This window comes from Tamandua tetradactyla, chromosome 11, assembly GCF_023851605.1.
Source record: "Tamandua tetradactyla isolate mTamTet1 chromosome 11, mTamTet1.pri, whole genome shotgun sequence".
Taxonomy (NCBI): Eukaryota; Metazoa; Chordata; class Mammalia; order Pilosa; family Myrmecophagidae; genus Tamandua; species Tamandua tetradactyla.
In genome coordinates, this window is record NC_135337.1 from 41877334 (window position 1) to 41885031 (window position 7698).

General features: G+C 37.3%; 1 long non-coding RNA gene across 1 annotated transcript; it reads left to right on the forward strand.

Annotated features, from left to right (window-relative positions):
- The first annotated feature begins 2004 nt into the window (after positions 1 to 2004).
- On the forward strand, positions 2005 to 7168 carry LOC143649491 (uncharacterized). The gene is made up of 3 exons (XR_013159038.1): positions 2005 to 2073; positions 6622 to 6692; positions 7087 to 7168. It is a non-coding gene; the product is annotated as an uncharacterized LOC143649491 (long non-coding RNA).
- The last annotated feature ends 530 nt before the right edge of the window (positions 7169 to 7698 follow it).

Genomic DNA, 7698 nt, shown 5'->3' on the forward strand with positions numbered 1-7698 from the left:
GCCTACCACCATCTTTAAGTAATATCTCCTGTTGTAATCCCAGGACCCAGGGATTTTAGGGGTAGAATGCCTTCTGACTGATTAAAAAATTCATACTCGTTGATCATGGCAAGAAGTGAAGATTATCTCCATTAAGGCATAAGAGTGTTCTGGCAGAAAGAAGGTTAACGCTCACTCCCTTGAGCCAGTAGCTCCCACACCTGTCAACCATCAAAGAAAGGGTTTGCCAGGAACCTAGGAGCGAATGGCATGGGCACAGCTGTAGCAAATTAGTGTATCCTGAGGAGGTCCAGCATAAAAGAACTGAACTCTTGCATATGTCTCTATGGGGCTTTGACTGATCCAAAAACTATGTTGCTAGGGGGAATCAAGGCTGGTAGGAGCCTCAGGGACTTCCAGCCCAGCCTTCCCTTAATAATATATAACATGTAAAATTATATAAGTGCCTATATTTGTATATGTAACTCTATATATTTTTCATGAAGCCCTTCAGGATTATAGCAGAACAGTTACATTTTTAAATAATTTTTAAACCTGAAACATCATTAGTAAAGGATATAATGACAAAAATGGTCTTTCAACTTACTTTCTCTTCATGTATGGGAACCATATAATTATTGATCAAATAATATTTAATGATTTTCATCAATGCTCTTTATCAAGAGTACAAAGATGCAACAAGAAGGCAATCATATAAGTGAATGTTTTAAAAAATGTGACCAAACATGAATAACTTGGGAAAAAGATAATTGTCCAAATTGTGACAATATTTTGAAATCTATGGATGCCAATTTCCTTGTCATTTGAAACCTAAACTCTGATTTGGTTTTGTTTCCTTTTTTAAATGAGGCAAATACCCAAACAGTTATTTCATAATTGAGTCACATGTACTCATGCATGAGTATAAAATGTTCTAAGCCACTGAGACCTGCCCATTTTCAGCTTGGTTTGTAAAATAAAAGGAATAGAATAACAGGAAGGATAGGAAGCTTATACAGTGGGAAAATTATCAAAAGTGAAAGAAACATTGAGTAATGCTAAAATGGTACTTTACATTCTTTTACTCATTAAGTTTCTCTAGTAGAATGTGAAGTAAATATGTCAAGCAATGATATAATGAAAACATTGCAGAATGCTGTAAATTATCTATGCACAGAGGGGGAAATAAAAAAAGAAAACTGGGGGCAGAGGAGTTATGTCTTAGTTATTCTACAAAGCCAGCACATGGTCTCAGTAGAGAAGAAAAAAAAAAAAGCAAGTATATCTAATTGCTTGTGAAACTTAGGACCATTGAATATAGTTTAATTACAGTCTACCACCAAATCCTGCATTGGAATAAAAAAGCACAACCTTAAAGAAAAAAAAATAACATTTTGACTGAACAAAATTTCCAGCATCCTTTAGGGTCATAATTTAATGTCTCACATGCTATAAGCCTCATTAATAGCCAAGACATAATGAAATCAATTTCGAATGAGACTGTCTCCCAGGGCTCTTTTTTTAGATGTGAAACTTTTGAAGGGGAAGAGGGCAATTGATGGAGTAAACATCTGATTTAGGCCCCAACACAGACATTCAAAGCAGAAGAAAAATACGCAATGATCTAAATTGCAATTTGAAAATTTAGGAAACTTACATAGATAATTGATTTAGGGACTTCTCATTTCATCAAAATACCCCAAGCATCTTAACCAGAGAAAGTTATTTTAACTACAATGTCTATTAATGGACATTGCAGAACCCATTTCTTAAGGAGCTGCAGAGTCGGCAAAGTCCTGCTGAACAGATCTCTCTCTGTTCAATGGAGATGCCTACCTGGCCATAACAGATTCAGCAAGACATAAATGACCTGCAGAGTAGAAACTTCATTGCCTTACTTACTAAACTGACTCTGGTACTGACCCATTTTTGCCCCTCAACCTTTTTCTGGTCTTATCTGGAAGAATGGAGGAAATGCTTAAGAAGAGTGAGTTACCTTGCTTCTACAAGAAGACTGCCAACACATGCCCAAACACATGCATATTGCAGAATTCTGTGATGTAAGCATTTTCAGTCACCTGAAATGTTCATCAGGTAAGCATCAACTTATTTCACATATGCTTGTGGAAAAGCAATGAGTTAGAAGGATTTTTTTACTACTACCAGTTGAGCTGAATATAAACCATTGACATAAATACACTGTACTTAAACTGTTTCTTTCCCATGAGGTCATTCCCTACTTCTGTACTATAAACACAACTGAATAAAGAAAATGGAACTCCAAATTGGAAATTTGATTTCCCAAATTATTTAATTCAACCAATTATTTAAAAGAATTTCCATATGAAACATTTAATTAACTAATGATGTTCTTAAGCCACTAGCATTTGTGTTAATCTCCTACAGAACAAAGCGGAAGTCTAAAAATACCAATAATTTAATTGCATAATAATAATAATGGTGCTGGTACATAACTGAAGTGTAGGTATGGTCAGTCATGCAATCGTGTAGGATAGTTATAACAGCAATGATAACATCCCTTCCAGTATAGGCATGGGATCACAGGTTTCTGTATCAGGCTCTGGTTTCTCTGCTCAATGCAAGCATTTGTTGGAACTCTTTGTTACAAACAAGAAAGTAAATATTACTGATGAAGGGCAGGCAGTTAAATGTTACATATAAAAAAAAGTAGCATTCTTTCTATCATGATATGTTTTTCTGAAGAGTGGATTCTCTTTAATGGTGGTAAGAGGAGCTAGAATAGATGGGATGTTAAAATATGTCAATGAGAGGTAACCTATCTCTTTCATCTTTAAACCATTCCTTTGGGGTTATCTTTGTCCAAGATAGTGCCTAGATATAGCATGACGAATCAGAAAAGTTCAATATGATGGTGGTCTCTTCTAAATGTCCACTGTCCTACTGGTCATTGGTCATCTTGCTGTCATCTACTTTTGATATCTGTGGCCCACAACACAGCATCTGGTAAGAGCTCCCTTGCCCTTGACCCAGGAGCCTAACAGTTGATCTGCTGGCCCTCAGGGCTGGTGGTTTCTCTGTTCCCCAATGGAGACATGCAGAGGTTTTGAGATATCTCCCTCACCAGGGACAGAATGCATAGAATCAAGGGCAGTTGTGAGTGAGTGATGTGATATCTACAGTCCCTTAACCATCACCGTTTATTGCAGGTAACAAATATTGGGTGGAACATTCAGCCAAGTGGCCTTCTCTCTAAGGCCCAACATGTTTGTGGGACTCCAGCCTCCTCTGCTCACAGTCTCCCAATTCCCCACCTCTGTGGGTTTTCCCTATAACTTGTTACTTCCCATCTTGAGACTTACCCTTGGATAACCCAGGGAGGGGTAGAACAGAGAACTAAAGACACAGGCATCTGGTGTCTTGTTCTTTTCTCTCTCACTTACCCTATCCATTCCATAGCCTCAGATATGTTCTCCTCAGACCTCTCTCTATAATACCTTGTGGTTGTAATTTGTCTACATATATTCTGTAGCTTTCTCTAGTAAAATGCAAATTTGAGATCTCCAAACTTTGCTTTTTAACAGGAAAGAAAAATTGAAATTTAGAAATGCTTTGCCCTTCATTTAAGCCTGAATTTCACAACTATGTTTTATTGGAGCACAGAAACCCTAACTTACTGCAAAGACCTGAACATTTGTTTCAGATTATACCAGACTTTCTCCTGAATCATGTGAACCTTTTGATTTAATGGATGGGAAGTCAAAGGGGATATAATTTAAATATAACCAATACAAAATACATGATTTCATCTTTTTAAAAATTCACACCCATTTCCTAATTCATGGACAATGGAAAATTAATTTAAGGATTGTAGGGCATCTCACAGAACCAAAGGAGAAACTGCATCTGGTCTCAACAATAGCTGGAGCCAGGGCTACACATATTGTGGAGAGTCTCGTCTGTATCTTCTCTTTCTCTTTTTGTCACTTTTATTTTCCCATCTCCTTCATCAGCCTTTATCTTTATTGACCACTTTTTTCCACATTGCCATCTACAAAATGGAAAATATGGCCATGGTAAATCTCTCCAATTTTCATATTTCTCCTTCAAGAAACTAGGTTTAACTAGACCTGAAATACTAGCACGCTTTTCTAATTTACTAAACAAGAAACTTCAATTGTCTTAATTTGGATTATGAGCCCATCTTTTTTATTCAACTTTTGGCCAAGGAGGAAAAAGTAGTACAACAGAAACATGGAATCATTCTTCATATGCAGCAGGGTTGGGAGAGAAATTTATTTTCCTTTCTTCTTCTTCTTTTTTTTTTTTTTTTTTAGGAGAAAGAGATTATGCAAAAAAAAAAAAAAAAACAAACAAATCATAATGTCCACTGTTCTTCCTAGAATTTCTACTAACTTATTACTTCTATAGTTCACCTGAGACATGAAGTCATATTCTGGGAGCCAAATTTTAAGACAGATATTTTTATTTGGAGACCATTAATGGAGAAAACAACCAAGGTAGTGACTGCCCTTGAATCCATAACTATAGAAATATTTATTTTGTGAAGGAGACCATTTAAGATGGCAGCGGAGAGAAGCAAGCTGATTTCAAACTTTTGGGTGCTGCCATGTGGCAGAAGAATAAAGCAATCTATGGCATAAAGGGAGAAAACTAGAAGAAATATGTAGAAAAAACAGTTTTATGGTTAGTGTAAGGAGGGACCAAGAAAATTGCCTTGTTAAGAATGAATGTCATGTCATTAGTATCAATTATGATGCCTAGCATTTATTCAGTATAAGGATTGAGCGTATTTGATCCAGACTGGTGGACATTGGTTTAAATATTGCTTTTGACGTGCAAGGCTGAAGCAACCCCCATAAGCCTCAGTTTCCTTATTTGTGAAATGGAGAATTATAGTAACCATTTCAATGGGTGTTTGTAAGAATTAAATGAAATGATTGCTAGAAAGTGACAAGTACTCTGCCTGGCATATGGTAGAAACTTAATAAATACTACTTATTATTTCTAAATTTTAATGTCACTATTAAACCTATTGTTAAGTATTTTATATGTATAAGCTTATTAATTCCTCTTAATTTTTGACAGGGTAGCAGGCAACATTTCCAAGGTGGTTAATTGCCTGTGTCACCTTAGCTAGGTTATGGTGTCCAGTTGTTTGATCAAGCAAACACTGACCTGATTGTTACTGTGAGAGTGTTTTGTAGATGTAAATCATTAGACAGGTGATTGAATCTATGATTACATTTGTAATCAACAACAACAAAAATGCTTTCAGTAATGAAAGAACTCTTATCCAATCAGTTGAAGGCCTTTAAGGGGGAACTGATGATTTCAGTAGTCAGAAAGACCATTCTCTACTGTAAGAAGTCAGCTTCTCCTAAGGAACTCAGCAAAACCCTGCCATCTGACTTTTGGAATTCAGACTTGCAAATTCACAAAATCTCATAAACCAATTCTTATACTTACATGTATATGCATGAGTGTGTGTGTGTGTATGTGTGTGTGCATGTGTGTATGTGTAGACCCCAACTAATACAATTACCATTTCATGGAATAAGATTCTGAGACTCATTCCCTAAATTATATAACTCATATCTGATATTCTCCTAAACTCAAATAAATTTAGTCCAATCTTCTTTTTATGGCTTTTAGTGGCTGAATGTCTTGAGAAGGCCCTTACAGAGTTGTAAGCATTAGGCTACCATTGATTTCCAAACAATGGTTTTTGGACCAATGCCATCCTAGACCCCTTAGAATCACCTAGGAAGCTTCTTACCAGCTTCCTGCTTCCTAATTGCACAGAATTCAGTTCAGTCAGAGTTGAAGTGATTTTAGCAACTGTTATTTGTTCCCTACCTAATAGTTTTATCCCCCTTATTGAACCGAAGTATAGCCTCAATTTTGTTTAAATATCTCTTCTACATGATCTAGGGGTTGAAATATGATTATTCTAAGGTTATGTTGAACTTATCTTTTGGAAGAAGTTATTGAGAAGCTCTAACCAATAAGAAGTTAGAGGATATTTGCTGAGGGGAGGGTCTTTGAAAAGGACCTCCCAATTCAGTATAGCATAGTGTAGCTAACTATGTGTGTGTGAACATATATATATATTCATAAGGCATGTCTCACTTTCATATTAAACCTGCCCTTCCTTGCGCAGTTTTCCTAAAATATATATGGAGAAGTGTTTTTCTGAAGAAATTTGTCTTTTTTATATTTACACACTTAAACTCTTTTATACTTGTCCTCCTGGAATTTTTCAAGATATTTTTAACAATCTTTCACGATAAATAAACAACAACAAACACAAAACTTGAGACTGTAAACCCTTTCCAGATTAGAGGTCAGAATTATTCAGGATTCACTTTTTGGTCCTGTTTGTTCTCTAGGACTTTGAAATTATTCAGAATCAATGACCTACCCAGGATATCTCAGTGCATACTATTTTAATCAACTCACCTTTCATTTAGTCTTTCAGTTTGAGATCTTGCAGTTTAACATGTAACTCTGACTAATACTTTTTTATCATAATATATATATATATATATATTTCTTTTTATTTTAAAGGCAGAGCATGAATGTAGTCTCACATTAACACAAATTATATGGTAGAGTTTCTGACTTTTGGAGAAATTGCAGGGGTCAGGACATCCAGAGTACAATGGATAAGCCTTGCCGTGGAAAACCCACCCTCATGTCTCCCCTTCCACGTAAGTATTAAAAATTTATATATTTCTACTTTAAATTATTGGCAGGATCCATCATAGTAATAGAGTCTTGCGTATTGGACTCTCCTTGCAAATTTGCACTGGCAAACCTTTTATGTGTATTTTTTTGTTGATGTTATTGTTGATTTTAAAGTCCAAAAACAAAACTGTAATGTTCATAACTCTTCTTCAAAATTCTTACTGGTGCAAAGGACTCTGGTAAGGAACACTAGTGCTATGGGCTGTGGCCCAAGTTTCTATTTCCTTTGGCCAATAAGATAATTAGCAGCTCCCTGAGTCAAACATGCTACCTAAGATGACAGTAGCTTACAGTGAGAACTTTCCCAGTTTAATATCTTTCTTTCAATCCAGCCATAATGGTTCCATATGCCTACAGGCTGGGGGCAAGACCAGTCCTGGCCACTCCTGGACTCCTGGATCTCCTCCCCACCCCCAGGCCCTGTGATGTGCAGCAGAGGCCACAGCATCACAATCAGCTCTGGGAGACAACGAAACAAGAGATGATGCCAGGAGCCATCTTGTCTATAGCTTCGGACCAGGCCACTTCAGATGGGTTTGCCAGGAACGAGGCTTTCCACAAAGACATCACAAACAGCTGCAAGCTCTTTGATGCTCTTCACTCCCCTTGGAGTCTTGATATTGACAACTATACCTCATTTCAGTTAGCACTAAATAAATAAGTACTTTCTGCCCCCCAAAAGGGGCTTCCAAGTTCGTGTATCTTCAAGTCCTTGGCCGTTCCACTTTTCTAACTTCTGCTCCAAGATCGCCTAAATCCACAGCATCAAAAAGTCCTCCCACGACTCCTGTTAGATACATGTCCGAAACCCTGCAGTGGCTTCACGTTGTCAATGTCTGATGCGGGCGGCCGGTCCACAGGCCCCCACAGCCCCGCAGGGGAGACTAGTTCTCTGCAGACTCGCGCCCCTCACCGGTGTCCCCCGCGTCGCGTGCCTCGCAAATCCTCTCTTCGGCGTCAGGGGAGAAG